The sequence below is a fragment of the Oncorhynchus mykiss genome, chromosome 7 (genome assembly GCF_057628025.1).
Source record: "Oncorhynchus mykiss isolate SJ-2025 chromosome 7, ASM5762802v1, whole genome shotgun sequence".
Taxonomy (NCBI): Eukaryota; Metazoa; Chordata; class Actinopteri; order Salmoniformes; family Salmonidae; genus Oncorhynchus; species Oncorhynchus mykiss.
Window position 1 is genome coordinate 66,903,999 of NC_143028.1, and position 17,290 is coordinate 66,921,288.

Consider the following 17,290-nt stretch of genomic DNA (forward strand, 5'->3'; position numbering starts at 1 on the left):
AGAGCCCAGATTTGTGACCTGTTGGATCGGAGGGTGAGGGCTAGGGCCATTCCCCCCAGAAATGTCAGAGAACTTGCAGGTGCCTTGGTGGAAGAGTGGGGTAACATCTCCCAGCAAGAACTGGCAAATCTGGTCCAATCCATGAGGAGGAGATGCACTGCAGAGTACTTAATGCAGCTGGTGGCCACACCAGATACTGTTACTTTTGATTTTGACCCCCCCCCCCCCCCCTTTGTTCAGGGACACATTATTCAATTTCTGTTAGTCACATGTCTGTGGAACTTGTTCAGTTTATGTCTGTTGTTGAGTCTTGTTATGTTCATACAAATATTTACATGTTAAGTTTGCTGAAAATAAATTCAGTTGACACTGAGAGGACGTTTCTTTTTTTGCTGAGTTTATATACAGTGGGGAGAGCAAGTATTTGATACACTGACGATTTTGCAGGTTTTCCTACTTACAAAGCATGTAGAGGTCTGTAATTTTTTATCATAGGTACACTTCAACTGTGAGAGACGGAATCTAAAACAAAAATCCAGAAAATCACATTGTATGATTTTTAAGTAATTAATTTGCATTTTATTGCATGACATAAGTATTTGATCACCTACCAACCAGTAAGAATTCCGTCTCTCACATACCTGTTAGTTTTTCTTTAAGAAGCCCTCTTGTTCTCCACCCATTACCTGTATTAACTGCACCTGTTTGAACTCGTTACCTGTATAAAAGACACCTGTCCACACACTCAATCAAACACACTCCAACCTCTCCACAATGGCCAAGACCAGAGAGCTGTGTAAGGACATCAGGGGTAAAATTGTAGACCTGCACAAGGCTGGGATGGGTTGCAGGACAATAGGCAAGCAGCTTGGTGAGAAGGCAACAACTGTTGGTGCAATTATTAGAAAATGGATGAAGTTCAAGATGATGGTCAATCACCCTCGGTCTGGGGCTCCATGCAAGATCTCACCTTGTGGGGCATTAATGATCATGAGGAAGGTGAGGGATCAGTCCAGAACTACACAGCAGGACCTGGTCAATGACCTGAAGAGAGCTGGGACCACAGTCTCAAAGAAAACCATTAGTAACACACTACGCCGTCATGGATTAAAATCCTGCAGCGCACGCAAGGTCCCCCTGCTCAAGCCAGCGCATGTCCAGGCCCGTCTGAAGTTTGCCAATGACCAGCTGGATGATCCAGAGGAGGAATGGGAGAAGGTCATGTGGTTTGATGAGAAAAAAAGAGCTTTTTGGTCTAAACTCCACTTGCCGTGTTTGGAGGAAGAAGAAGGATGAGTACAAACTCCAAGAACACCATCCCAACCGTGACGCATGGAGGTGGAAACATCATTCTTTGGGGATGCTTTTCTGCAAAGGGGACAGGACAACTGCACCGTATTGAGGGGAGGATGGATGGGGCCATGTATCGCGAGATCTTGGCCAACAACCTCCTTCCGTCAGTAAGAGCATTGAAGATGGGTCGTGGCTGGGTCTTCCAGCATGACAACGACCCGAAACACACAGGCAGGGCAACTAAGGAGTGGCTCCGTAAGAAGCATCTCAAGGTCCTGGAGGGGCCTAGCCAGTCTCCAGATCTGAACCCAATAGAAAATCTTTGGAGGGAGCTGAAAGTCTGTATTGCCCAGCGTCAGCCCCGAAACCTGAAGGATCTGGAGAAAGTCTGTATGGCGGAGTGGGCCAAAATCCCTGCTGCAGTGTGTGCAAACATGGTCAAGAACTATAGGAAACGTATGATCTCTGTAATTGCAAACAAAGGTTTCTGTACCAAATATTAAATTATGTTTTTCTGATGTATCAAATACTTATGTCATGCAATAAAATGCAAATGAATTACTTAAAAATCATACAATGTGATTTTCTGGATTATTGTTTTAGATTCCGTCTCTCACAGTTGGTGTACCTATGATAAATTACAGACCTCTATATGCTTTGTAAGTAGGAAACGCTGCCGATTTTGCAGGTTATCAAATACTTGTTCTCCCCACTGTATACAGTGTTGTAACGATGTGAAAGTACAAAAGGGAAAATAAATATGGGTTTTTATTTACAATGGTGTTTGTTCTTCACTGGTTGCCCTTTACTTGTGGCAACAGGTCACAAATATTGCTGCTGTGATGGCACACTGTGGTATTTCACCCAGTAGATATTGGAGTTTATCAAAAAAAAAAATATTTGTGGATCTGTGTAATCTGAGGGTAATATGTGTCTCTAATATTGTCATATATTTGTCAGGAGGTTAAGAAATGCAGCTCAGTTTCCACCTCATTTTGTGGGCATGGTGCACATAGCCAGTCTTCTCTTGAGAGCCAGGTCCGCCTACCGCTGCCTATCTCAATAGCACGGCTATGCTCACTGAGTCTGTACATAGTCAAAGCTTTCCTTATGTTTGGGTCAGTCACAGTGGTCAGGTGTTCTGCCACTGTGTACTCTCTGTTTAGGGCCAAATAGAATTCTAGTTTGCTCTGTTTTTTTTGTTAATTACTTGACACATTGAAAATTATCTTTTTGTTTCCTCATGATTTGGTTGGGTCTAATTGTGTTGCTGTCCTGGGGCTCTGTGGGGTCTGTTTGTGACCAGAGCCCCAGGACGAGCTTGCTTAGGGGACTCTTCTCCAGGTTTATCTCTCTGTAGATTGTCTTTGTTATGGAATGTTTGGGAATCGCTTCATTTTAGGTGGTTGTCGATTTTAACCGTTCTTTTCTCTCTCTCTTCTGCTGCTTCCTCTCCTGAGGTCAGCGAATCATGAGAAATTACCATATCGGTCATTATATACGTATAAAGCGTATAAAGCCTGTTCACCCAGCTACCATCCAGAAGGGAAAATAAATATGGGTTGTATTTACAATGGTGTTTCTTCTTCACTGGTTGCCCTTTTCTTGTGGCAACAGGTCACAATTATTGCTGCTGTGATTGCAAACTGTGGTATTTCACCCAATAGATATGGGAGTTTATCAAAATTTGTTGTTTTAAAAAAAAAAAAAAATTGTGGGTCTGTGTAACCCGAGGGAAATATGTGGCTCTAATATGGTCATACGTACTCTGTTCCAAGTCAGCAGACCCTTAAAAATATATATATTTCACTGCGACCTGCTGCTGACTATCAGGCAGTGAAGCAGGCTGTTGCTGAGTGAGTGAGTGGTGGGGAAGGCCGCAGGGGTTTGAGTATGGGGGGTGATTCATGCCAGAATTTAGCCTCGTGAAGCTACTAATACTTCTCACCAAGACACCTAACATCTTCCTAGCTTCATAAATTACCACCATGAATTAACATGGACTGTCAATTGAGACAAGTTTTTTTCTGAGGGGTCAAACTTCTGATGTGTTCACATCATGCTCATTTCATGTGACATGTACACATCATGTAGACATAGTGTTCACTTCGGGTAACGTAACACTGACACATCACGTGTCAGTTTGCGTGTAGGTTTATTATGAATGATCTCTCCATGAAAGCCTTAAAAACGTCTACATGACATCATTCTTTCCCGTCGTGTACATGCGTCACGTTTTTAAGTTAGTTTATTATTAAATGTCTCACAATGAACGTCTTACAAACGTCTACATGACGTCCACATGTACTTCATTTAGTAAAAAAATATTTTAAATTGCCAGAGTAATCTAATCAATTTAATAATTTGATTAGCTAAAATAGGCATGTCACCTCAATACAACAATTATTAGGCTAGTTGATTTGCAGCCAACCACCATTACAGTGCAGATATACCTATTTCTCCAATCAATACGGACACAAGGGCTTCTTTGTTGGAGGTAGCCCTATTCAGAAATAAGAGGTAGCCTAGGTCTCTAGTGGCACATTCAAAACAACTCAAAAAAGGCAATCTCTGACTCCCGACTTCAATGTGTTCAAGACTACTGGGAACTCTGAAAAAAAGGAGCTCAGACAGGGAAAAATAGTTTTGAATGGTTATCCAACTCAGAAACTCTGGCATCTTTCTATTGCCTGAAAATCACTGATGTCATGATTTGACCTCGTTTTTCCCCCAGAGTTCGCAGTTTACTGGTTTAACAGACACAATCACTGTCACCATGCAATCCATAGACTATACATTTCTGTGGAAATTTCTTATGGTTAAAAGCAGGCCTTGAAATGAGGTATGTGAGGATATAGGCCTAACACTTGTTATAGGGCAAAAAGCAGCCCCTTGTTTGCTTAGCCTTGGAAAACACAACGGTCTAGATTATATAAAACGATCTAGGCTATAACAATGATTAACGACACTAGTATTTCTGCATAGTCTACTAGTCTATCAAAGGTCTTGCTCAGCCTCAACATGGTTTCTTGGTAGACCTATAGGCTTATGAAAACATTCACTTTATATTTTTATTTTTTGTACCTCTTTTTTTTCTCCCCAATTTCGTGATTACGATCTTGTCTCATTGCTGCAATGGGCTAGGGAGAGGCGAAGGTTGAGTCATGCATCCTCCGAAACATGACCCGTTTAATGCATTTGACACCATTCCACCTATTCCACTCCAGCCATTACCACAAGGATCCTTTGACTTTTTCACATGTTATATTTGTTCCCAATTAGGCTAAATGTAGTCCTATTAATAAGCTTTTAATGTTTTCCTATTCATTTGCATAGGCTAACCATTGTGATAATGATATTTACTGTCTTCAAATGAATCAATCAAATTGATATTTAAGCCCTTTTTTACATCAGCCGATTATCAAAGTGCTATTCTGCTTTTTATGAATAAACAGGCATCACGGTAATACACCAAAGAAATTGTTTCGATGCATCCCCACACACATTAATGCTACTTACCTTACAGATCACAAAGTCAGCTAATTTACACTCCATTCATATGCAAATACATTTGATTCACACATTGGCTTGTCTGGAATGTTGTTATTTTACATTGGCCGTCTCTTATCTACACTAGTCCTCTATTAAAAAAGAATCATAGCTCATTAGTCCTCCCTTGTGGTTGAATATATATTTACTGTAGGTCCTAGGATACAATGAATAATGTTAAACTAACAAATACCATCAAGGGATACGTTACAATTTACAATAATGAACAACCTGTGAAACAGCTGTGAAAACCAACCTGGCAATATTTAAGATTTAAATATATAAACGTTGATATTTTTGTTGGTACACTCACATGGCAATCATAGACTGAAATACTAAATTATGACGTGTGGAATAGAGAAGAGGTGGGTGCTGTGTGGGTGGGAGGTTCTGCCTGTCACTTGTTCTCAACAAGCAGGCCGTCTCGGAAGGGGGACTCGAAGAGGGAGACTGCAAAGTCCAGGTCCTGCTGCTCTTTTTGTTCTGAGTGTTTGCAGTGCTAGTATTTTTAGCTATCTCACATTATGTGCCCAGTATGATAGATCAATAACTTTCTCAGCAGATAATGACAACATGACAATAACAGTGGTTGTAGATGATGTCCTGAAAAGTTGGAGGGTGGTTGGTAATAGAAGACATCATGTATTTGTATTTATTATGGATCCCCATTAGCTACTGCTAAGGCAGTTCCTGGAGTGCAGCAGCATTACGGCAGTCATACATTTTAAAAACCTTACAATACATCCATAACAGATTTCACAACATATTAAGTGTGTGCCCTCAGGTCTCTACTCTACTACCAATTATCTATAACAAAACAATCCATGTGTACATGTGTGTATGCTATTGTGTGTTTGTATGCATGTGTTTATGTTTGTGTTGCTTCACAGTCCCCACTGTTCCATAAGGTGTATTTCTCTCTGTTTTTTAAACCTAATTTTACTGCTGGCATGAGTTACTTGATGTGGATAGAGTTCCATGTAGTCATGGCTCTATGTAGTACTGTGCACCTCCCATAGTCTGTTCTGGACTTGGATCCATCTGGATTTTTGGCACAACCCCTAGGTCCTGGAGCAGAGTCAAGAAAAAGGATTATGAAGGCTTCTGAACTTTCTGTACTTTCTTTCAACAACATTTTAGATCCTATTTGTTTTATATTCTATGAACAAAGGCTCAGTTTAGTTCAGGTAATATATGTAAATATGTGATGCCACAATAACATGTATTAAAGTGTTAATATTTGTATGAAAATAGTGTAAGAGACAGAGATGTAAACAAGCAAACACAGGTTACAGGTTGATCAGTTATGTACAGTTATTGAATTATTTAATTTAAATGTTTGATTAGACATACAATAATGTTATTGGCAGACAGAAAATGTAGTATACCTCACAAAAAAACACATTGGTTAACAAAGCTTTGATTATGACCAAAGTCTATAGTTGCGATAACATTCTTGAATACTCTCTCTCTCTCTGTTCTAACTTACCACACATTCACATCGTAGCATGTAGCATCTGCATGAATCCGTCCTGTTAGAGCCTTTTCCTGTCAGTTTACTGTTAGCTAGTGTTGATGATTAACTTACAGGAGAGTGAGACCAAATCATGGACGCTGGACAGAGTGGAATCAAGTATAGCAAAAAGGCAGTTTATTAAGGTCAAAGATATCTTGTCCTAGCAGTTTAACGTGCACGGACCTGATTCATATAGCTCAAAAGGAGTTAGCTGAAAAAGGGGCTTAGACAAAGGTTACAGCAGTTTTTATACATAGAATAATGTAGGTAGAGTCTTGTCGTGTCGCCTTCTGAATGGTCCCGAAGGGTTGGAGGCGGACCTGCTCTAGCCAGAGCTGGAGCCCCATTGGTGCACAGCAGAGTCTTCTGCTCTGGGCACCCGACCAGTAGAGGGGGGATGAAGTGTGTGTGTTTATGCAAGAAGATATTTGTGTGTCAGGGGATCGTGAGGTAGGGGGAACTGAGAGGGGCAGTTTTATGGTTGGGTATATGTGTTCGTTCCTGTTTGGGCAGGGATACGTGCAATGACTTGAGTCAAGCGGATAAGTTTGGCGCTGTATAATATATGAGCTATGTGTATGAGTATATGTATATATGACAAATCCCCCTCTTCACGTCTTTTAAGACGTGAAAACTATAGTAGAACCGAGAAGGAGGAGATGACGAAAACAAAAACTCCCTCTATTATGCAGCGAAACTAGGCAATAAGGTGGTGCTTCTAACCTTGTATGGAGTGCATTGTTGGTCTGTAGGTGTAATTCTGTGTTTGGGACGGGAGTGATTGGAGTGAGTGATGTTAGGGACGGTGTCAGGGATAGGGGACTGGGTAAGTGTACGTGATGTGGTAGGGTGTGATAGTTGTTCTATTAACCATGTGAGAGTGCCTAGGGTTACTCCAAATATCAGTAGGTATATCACAAACAGTGGTTCAGATATTCCTAGCCTTGCCCAGGGAGAGAGAAATATCCCTTTAACTGGGCGAGGTTCCTTTATCAGGGTTAGAGGGGTTTGATGCCCCATCACCTGAGTCAGGAATTTCTTCATTTGGAATCAAATTTAGGCTGTTCAAATCAGCTCTGACTTCAGTCAGTGTTCTGGAAGGAGTTGGGGCTGGGGTGCAATGTGTAAGGTGGTGCCAAGGTGCGCCTGATTTACCTTTGACCTGGACTGAGTGTGAAGTAACCTCCTTCACTTCGTACGGTCCAGTCCACCTGGGTTCCAGCCACTTTCTCTTGTGGACTTTAACCCTCACCCAGTCACCAACCTTTACCTTCAGTGTTGGCGTGTCCCCCGGCAGCTCCCCCTCTTGGACCTTGCGAACCTGGGTAGAGAGTGCTGCAGAGAGTAGCGTCAATTTTTTTCACATAATCAGACATTACAATTTGTTGTACATCAAGAGCGGGCATATGACCTCCCTCCCTTGGTGGACCAGGCATGACTCTTCCAGTCATTTTCTCATGAGGAGAGAGATGGGTGCCTGCTCCTGGTGAGGCTCTCATAGCCATCAGTGCCAGAGGCAGGACTTCAACCCATGTCAACTTCGAACCAGCACACACTTTAGCTATCTTAGCTTTCAACTTTTGGTTTGACGTTCTACCAGACTTTGAGATTGGGGCCTGTACACAGATCCAAATCTGTGGGTTATGCCAAATCTTTCTTCCACCTGTCTTAGGTGTTTGTTACTGAAATGTGAGCCACTGTCAATATACCTGGGTATTAGTTTGGTTTGTAGCCACTTAATGACTGACCTAGCATCCTCTTTTGCTGTTGGTATTGCCTCAACCCATTTGGAGAACCTATCAACCATGACTAAAAGATAGTGTTTCCTTTGAATATATTTTTGGGGCCCATGTCAGTGTAGTCTATGCTAATGTCCTGAAAACATGCATTAGGTATGTTTGATATGGTTTCTTTGAGTTGTGTCTGCCACAGATGCTGCATTTGTCACAAAATAAGTCAGTCATTACGTCGCAAAATAAGTCAGTCATTACTTTAATTTGAGGGTGCCACCAGATGTGTGAGACCTTTTGAAGGGTCTTTAGTTTCACCAGTCCTTTGTTCTTTGTTCTTTGTTCTTTGTTCTGCTTCCTTTCTGCTTCCACCCCTCTTGTTTCTGGAAAAGGACGGATGAGGTGAATTCGTCTTTTACAGAAACATCCAACCGCAGATAGATCTGTTGTCAGGTGTGCAAAACCTGTTGATGATCTGGGTGCGAAGAGGTTCATTGGTATGGGGTAAAAAATAAAAATAATTTTCATTTTTTTTTTTCTTTTTTTTTTTCAGTAAGTTGGCTCCCTTCTCCTGCAGCGGGTGGGGGACATCTTCATTGCCAGGGCATAGCGTTCCCTGCCATATCTTGCTGTTGCTGCATGTGGCTGGATCCTGGGTGGTTGTATTCCGGCTGTTCCTGCTGCATATAGCTAGGTTCTGGTGGGCTGTAGTGTAGAGGTGGGGGTCCTCCTCTTCCTCTCCCTGGTGCTCCTCCACGTCCTGATAGTGAAGGAGGACAGAGTGGCATAGTTCCCTTCAGTAGGGTAAGATCTGCACAGTTCATCCCATAAAATGGTCCTGAAACGATCTAGGGGCAGGGTGGGTGGCTGGTCTCTGAGGTTGGCTGCTGTCATGCTGCTGTTCATGGTCCCATGGTTGGTGGCTCTGGCTAGTAGTGCTTTCATGTCTCCTAGGCAGCGATCCAGACCGGAGGTCAGAGTCTGCAGCTGGTGTAGCCATGGGGAGGCTCCTCCATGTAGGCTGGGCATCTGTTCCATCAAGGTTGTTAAATCAGTCATTTTCCAGGGCTGGTACTCCAAAGTGTGTGCATCACCTGGTGTCGGTCGCAGGGGGTACTGTCCTGCCATCTCCTGCTCTCGCTCTCTTCTATCAGCGATTCTGGAGGACCGACGGAGTGTTTCAGACCCCATTGATTCGGTGACTTCGGTTACTGTTCCTCTCATTATGCCTTCCACACGGTAGGCTCCCTCTCTGTTGTTATCGTGGTTAGCCATAAGCTCCCTGAGTTCCTTAGTTCGAGCTATTGATGATTGCAGCAGCTCCTGCATCTTAGTCACGTTTGGACCTCCCCTTGGAGCTGGGGTGAGCACCATGTCCATTTCTTCTTCGTTTTCGGTATCCATGCTCTTATGACTGTCCTCCCTTTCCGTCTGATGGAAGTGGTTAGAATCCAATCCTGTGAGTAGGTGTCCTCTGGTTTCAGAGGTGAGAGAGTTCACAGAGGAGCATTGCGGTCTCCGTTCCTGGGTGTGGCCTCCTGCGCCTGGAGTCCCGGTTTCGAGCTGTTCACATACAATATGGCCACCCCTTATCCCCAGTGTCATTTCCCCTTTTTGCTCCCCTTGCTGTACTCTCATAACTGGAGCCTGTATTGCGGGAGGTGCCCTGGGCAGGAATGGGTTGTTACCGTGGAATGGGTTGTGTGACGGGCTCCGGTGATTTTGTCCCTTTGAGTATGGCGGGGGCTGAACTGCCTCCATTGACAATTTTGCATATAGTGAGGGAGAAGCGGCCTCAGGGGGAGCCGTGGGCAAGTTCTCAGGCGGGGCTTTAACATCCCCCAACGCCACAGTAGCCACGCACATCATGTCTGGTTTGTTTTTGGGCTGCACCCTCCTACACTCCTCTATAGCCCATGTCCCTACCTTCCTTACTATGTGGTGTTTATTTCTATCGTTGTATGCTTAGCCCGTCCCTGGTCGAGACCAGGGATGTACTGCTGTGCTGGCTCAGGCTTATCTCTTCCACCCCCACCCTCGCATACAAAGGGGGTTATCAGTATGTGACGCCCAACCACGTGTGTGTTTCTCCGGTAATTTATTTGAATTTGTTCAGCGATTTATTTAGGTATTTTCTAGAAATGATTCGGTGATTTCCTTTTGGAACGATGTATCAGTGAATTTAGGCGATTCTATAACAATTGTCAGAATAATTCTATCTCTGTAGGAATACCAACAGCGGAAAGAGGGAAAAACAGTCAATATTTTAGCACGGCGGCTGGGTTAATTCACAGCTCGGCGACTGGTAAGAACAGTATTCAGCTCAGTGTCCGTCAATATTACACTGTTTATCTATTCACAGTATGGCAATCATTCCCCAACAAATGTTTTGTCTGAATTGGGCACAACAAATTCGCGGAACGTCAAATCTGGTTATATTAATTATAGTTTGATGTGCAATGGTCACATCATTCCCGATCTCTGTCTTGTGGAACGCCAAATTTACATGTACTATATCTATTTGACTACACCTCTAACATAACCAATTAAACAGTCTACAACTTATTTAATAGGATCTTTTACATGCAGATTCAGTCGATCTATTAATTAACTACACCTCTAACACAACCAATTAAACAATATACCACTTATTTAATAGGATCTTTTACATGCAGATTCAGTTAATTATCTGTTAACTACACCTCTAACATAACCAATTAAACAGTATACCACTTATTTAATAGGATCTTTTACATGCAGATTCAGTTAACCAGTCTCGATTTATGCAAGATATCTTTTAACCATGCCTTGATTTCTTAAAAGCAATTTAACAGCAATTCATACTCACGCTCAGTACTACTGATCAAAAATGTAGCAATTGACTAAAATATAATATGCAGATTTTGATTTAACAGGCTCTGCTTACCTTTTATGTCGAGCGCTCTGATCAGTTTCCTGAGGCAAGTTGAATGGCCGATGTCTCCCAGCGAGAGGTCACTCTTCCATTTGGTTTGCACCCAATGATTTGTCTCCTCTCACATCAACTTGTCCTAGATCGAATTCAGATGTTTAAACCATCCTCTGCTACCAAGTTTTGTTGATGATTAACTTACAGGAGAGTGAGACCAAATCATGGACGCTGGACAGAGTGGAATCAAGTATAGCAAAAAGGCAGTTTATTAAGGTCAAAGATATCTTGTCCTAGCAGTTTAACGTGCACGGACCTGATTCATATAGCTCAAAAGGAGTTAGCTGAAAAAGGGGCTTAGACAAAGGTTACAGCAGTTTTTATACATAGAATAATGTAGGTAGAGTCTTGTCGTGTCGCCTTCTGAATGGTCCCGAAGGGTTGGAGGCGGACCTGCTCTAGCCAGAGCTGGAGCCCCATTGGTGCACAGCAGAGTCTTCTGCTCTGGGCACCCGACCAGTAGAGGGGGGATGAAGTGTGTGTGTTTATGCAAGAAGATATTTGTGTGTCAGGGGATCGTGAGGTAGGGGGAACTGAGAGGGGCAGTTTTATGGTTGGGTATATGTGTTCGTTCCTGTTTGGGCAGGGATACGTGCAATGACTTGAGTCAAGCGGATAAGTTTGGCGCTGTATAATATATGAGCTATGTGTATGAGTATATGTATACATGACACTAGCAATCTCAAGCCACAGCAGTGGCTAACATTAACCAAAATGTTAGATACAAGTAGACCTGTCACTAGTGCGAACAGCAGCCTTTGCAGCAGCAGAAGCCCCCCCCCCCCCCCCCCCCCCTCCCCTCCCTCCCTCAGGTCCTAGTGCCCGCCCGGTAAGAAGTTTAAGATGCGATGAAACGGTTGACGAAAAAAAATAAATCACAGAGAAAATATATTGACTGATATATTTATTTATTTATGGGGGGCTAAAGAATATCTTTGGGGGTCTAAAGCCCCCCGAAAATAGGCCTAGCGACGTCCCTGACGGACAAAATATATTTATTGGAGCCAAGTCTTTGCGAATAGCCTATTCTACTCTGGTGGAGCTGTGGCACGAAAGAGATGTGTAGTAGTCTAGGCCTATCTGGCTATCTGTGTGTGCCCAAAGCGCACAGATGGAGCGAGTGACACAGTCAAAGAGCCTGCAAGATGTGCATCTTGGTTGTGATTGGTTGATTGGTGATTGGTTGTAAATCATTATGGGCTGCAGAGCAACTCTGCTGTCCTCAGAACTGGATAATTATAAACCGATTTGCATTTTTTCCTCATCCTCCTTTCTTATTAGGCCTAGGCTACTATATGCATTGTAGGTAGGTTGCACATTGCTGGAATAATATAGAATCGGGCTAGGTCAAATTTTCTTTTGACTCCTCATTACATACTCACAAAAAAAGAAACATCCTCTCACTGTCAACTGCATTTATTTTCAGCAAACTTAACATGTGTAAATATTTGTATGAACATATCAAGATTCATCAACTGAGACATAAACTGAACAAGTTCCACAGACATGTGACTAACAGAAATTGAATAATGTGTCCCTGAACAAAGGGGGGGTCAAAATCAAAAGTAACAGTCAGTATCTGGTGTGGCCACCAGCTGCATTAGGTACTGCAGTGCATCTCCTCCTCATGGACTGCACCAGATTTTCCAGTTCTTGCTGTGAGATGTTAACCTACTCTTCCACCAAGGCACCTGCAAGTTCCTGGACATTTCTGGGGGGAATGGCCCTAGCCATTACCCTCTGATCCAACAGGTTCCAGACGTGCTCAATGGGATTGAGATCCGGGCTCTTCGCTGGGCATGGAAGAACACTGACATTCCTGTCTTGCAGGAAATCACGCACAGAATGAGCAGTATGGCTGGTGGCATTGTCATGATGGAGGGTCATGTCAGGATGAACCTGCAGGAAGGGTACCACATGAGGGAGGAGGATGTCTTCCCTGTAACACACAGTGTTGAAATTGCCTGCAATGACAACAAGCTCAGTCCGATGATGCTATGACACACCGCCCCAGACCATGACGGACCCTCCACCTCCAAATCGATCCCGCTCCAGAGTACAGGCCTCGGTGTAACTCTCATTCCTTCGATGATAAACGCAAATCCGACCATCACCCCTGGTGAGACAAAACCGCGACTCGTCAGTGAATAGTACTTTTTGCCAGTCCTGTCTGGTCCAGCGACGGTGGGTTTGTGCCCATAGTCGACGCTGTTGCCGGTGATGTCTGGTGAGGACCTGCCTTACAACAGGCCTACAAGCCCTCAGTCCAGCCTCTCTCAGCCTATTGCAGACAGTCTGAGCACTGATGGAGGGATTGTGCATTCTTGATGAAACTCAGGCAGTTTTTGTTGCCATCCTGTACCTGTCCCGCAGGTGTGATGTTCAGATGTACTGATCCTGTGCAGGTGTTGTTACACGTGGTCTGCCACTGGGAGGAAGATCAGCTGTCCGTCCTGTTTCCCTGTAGCGCTATATTAGGCGTCTTACAGTACGGACATTGCAATGAATTGATTGCCCTGGCCACATCTGCAGTCCTTATGCCTCCTTGCAGCATGCCTAAGGCATGTTCACTTAGATGAGCAGGGACCTTGGGCATCTTTCTTTTGGTGTTATTCAGAGTCAGTAGAAAGGCCTCTATAGTGTCCTAAGTTTTCAGAACTGTGACCTTAATTGCCTACCATCTGTAAGATGTTAATGTCTGTTCCACAGGTGCATGTTCATTAATTGTTTATGGTTCATTGAACAAGCATGGGAAACAGTGTTTAAACCCTTTACAATGAAGATCTGGGAAGTTATTTGGATTTTTACGATTTATCTTTGAAAGACAGGGTCCTGAAAACAAGGTCCTGTTTCTTTTCCTGCTGAGTTTATTTTTCGATCTTGGTATTGTTTGCTCAATTTCACTTCTTGTGGGCTAAAATATTTGTCATTCAAAATACATCTGTGAATGAGAATAGCATAGACTCTGACTTTCATAATTATTCCCAATTATTAATCTGTAACTTTAGGACATTAAACACTTTATTGGAACAGTTTGGAAAATACTCTTCATAACTTTAATTTGTGTTAATGCTTTTGTGATATTTCACTTAGTAAATCAAATCAAATCAAATAAAATTTTATTTGTCACATACACATGGTTAGCAGATGTTAATGCGAGTGTAGCGAAATGCTTGTGCTTCTAGTTCCGACAATGCAGTAATAACAAGTAATCTAACTAACAATTCCAAAACTACTGTCTTGTACACAGTGTAAGGGGATAAAGAATATGTACATAAGGATATATGAATGAGTGATGGTACAGAGCAGCATAGGCAAGATACAGTAGATGGTATCGAGTACAGTATGTACAAATGAGATGAGTATGTAAACAAAGTGGCATAGTTTAAAGTGGCTAGTGATACATGTATTACATAAGGATACAGTCGATGATATAGAGTCAGTAGGATTAGGCTTTGGTTGTTTGGTTCGCAACGGCAAGGATTTATTTTCTTTCTGGCCTTCTTTCTGGCCTTTCTGCATCATTTCTGTATTATAATGCTCTGCTCAAATGTAAGGTTTGTTAAAATTTCTCATTTGATTTTTACATCTTGCCATTGGTTCTTCTATCTCTCACATTATTACCTTAGCGGTGGTGATTTTAGCATGTAAATGTTGGTGGGATAAACATTCATATATTTTAGGTCATGCATGCCAGCTAAGCCACTACACAACACTAAACAATACATTAATTGCACTATAACAGTGACAAATGGTGCCCACAAACTGTTAGCGCCTATATAAAGCTGTCCCAACAGCAGAGCTTTCTTTTCAGCACCATGAATCCTTACCACTGTTACACCTGGCTATCAGCAGAGCCTTGTCTGGCAGCGAAACAGTTAATTCAGCCTCATTTACTTCTGTAAAAAAAACAGCTGATATGGCTAACTTGCTTAAACAAATGTGGTTTCTACTGACAATTGAGATGTACAAACCATGGCATAAGGGGACGACAAGCGGATAAGAGGCAATCTGTAATTTTGATTAAGACATTAATGAGCGAGCTAGGATGGACGAAGTCAATATAACTATTTGTTCAGCACTTTTGAAATGTACAGTGACAGAATTCAGAACATGGGCCGTTCTTACAATATTCTCCCTGTACACCAAGTCAGAACCGTAGGATGAATAAAGAGGGCATATAAGCAGACAATGAACGCTCTTACAATATTTGATGATTACATTTCTCTAAAACAGGTTATAGGCTACATGTGCACCACCAAGTCAGAATAGTAGGCTAAGTAATGAGGGGGAAAGGGACCAAATTATTAGGGTGAGGCACATGGGCTACTAACAGCTTACTACACAACATACACTTAGTATGACTTTCTTAGCTACAGTATACATATCTCCCTGGCATATTACATAATTTATGCAGCAGCATACAAGACAAGGACTCACACTGTTGTGCTCACTTGAACAGGTAGGTGGCGCGGCGGTCCTTGTGGGCAAATTTTGTCATCAAACTTCGTCATCAATGTTTGGTTTCCCAGTGCCGACTTCCCAGTTGTTTTGAACGCGTCAGAAGTCATCCTGGACTGACAGCATGGCCAATGTATTCAACCTTTTCTGGCCCATGGCATGTGAACATTTATCCTTTTAAGCTTAGAAAAGAGACCCTTAAACCCAGACGTGGACCAAACATCCACTCCACTGAACAGCAGCCTAATGATTACTTTGCAACGCTTGTAGTTAGCCACTGAATCCTTCCAAACCACTTATTGTTGAATTAGCGATTTCCAACTTGTTGTGTAATGTTTATGTCCAATGGCCGATGAGCACCGGTACATTTTATTTATAATTTATCTTCATATGACAAGGATTGAAAAGGATTTGCCAATGGATTGTCAACGTGATTCATGATGATGACTACTTGTCTGGCTTGCTAGCTAAGATTTTAAAAGTATGATGTTTGGGGCTCCCGAGTGGTGCAGCGGTCTAAGGCGCTGCATCTCAGTACTAGATGCGTCACTACAGACCCTGGTTTGATTCCAGGCTGTATCACAACTGGCTGTGATTGGGAGTCCCAGAGTGCGGCACATAATTGGCCCTGCGTCGTTAGGATTTGACCGGGGTAGGCCGTCAAGGTTTGGACCCTTTTTGTCAATTTTCACCTAAAATGACATACCCAAATCTAACTACCTGTAACTCAGGCCCTGAAGCAAGGATATGCATATTCTTGGTACAATTTGAAAGGAAACACTTTGTAGTTTGTGTAAATGTGAAAAGAATGTAGGAAAATATAACACAATAGATCTGGTAAAAGATAATTCAAAGAAAAAACCAACTGTTCTTTTGTATTTTTTTATACCATCATCTTTGAAATGCAAGAGAAAGGCGATCCTGAAGAAGTTTTAAATAGTTAACACTACCCGGACTATCTGCATTGACCAGTTTTTCACTAACACGTTTGACTCATCTGCTGTTACTGTTTATTATATATCCTGTTATCCTGTAGTCACTTTATCTCTACCTATATGTACATATCTTCCTCAATTACCTTGTACCCCTGCACATTGACTTGGTACTGGTACCCCGTGTATATAGCCAAGTTGTCATTTTTTTTTATTTTATTTTACCTTTATTTAACTAGGCAAGTCAGTTAAGAACAAATTCTTATTTTCAATGACGGCCTAGGAACAGTGGGTTAACTGCCTGTTCAGGGGCAGAACGACAGATTTGTACCTTGTCAGCTCGGGGGTTTGAACTTGCAACCTTCCAGTTACTAGTCCAACGCTCTAACCACTAGGCTACCCTGCCGCCCCATTGCTCATTGTGTATTTACTTCTCGTGTTATTTTTCTATTATTTCTCTTTTTTTTTTTGTCTCTGCATTGTTGGGAAGCGCCCGTAAGTAAGCATTTCACTGTTAGTCTACATCTGTTGTTTACGAAGCATGTGACAAATACTATATGATTTGATTCTATCCTATAGGATTTTATCTTATAGGATCCTATAGGAATCCAATACAAGAATCCAATTGAAAAATCCCATCAGATTTTGGAACCAGTCCTATTGGAATCCTTTAGGATAGGTTCCAAAATCTTCTAGGATTTTCTATTGGATTCTAAATTGAATTTGTATTGAAATCCTATATATATCTTTTTACCAGGGAAAAGCATAAAAAACACAACTATAACATCACATCAAATATTGAAGATTACAATGATCGATATAAAATCAATGTGAGTTATCT

General features: G+C 42.3%; 1 long non-coding RNA gene across 1 annotated transcript; it reads right to left on the reverse strand.

The window, feature by feature from the left end:
* Positions 1–4,969: 4,969 nt before the first annotated feature.
* Positions 4,970–6,623, reverse strand: LOC110528444 (uncharacterized). Its single transcript, XR_002474253.3, has 2 exons — positions 6,332–6,623; positions 4,970–5,910 (listed from the first exon to the last, which is right to left on the reverse strand). It is a non-coding gene; the product is annotated as an uncharacterized LOC110528444 (long non-coding RNA).
* Between the last annotated feature and the right edge of the window lie 10,667 nt (positions 6,624–17,290).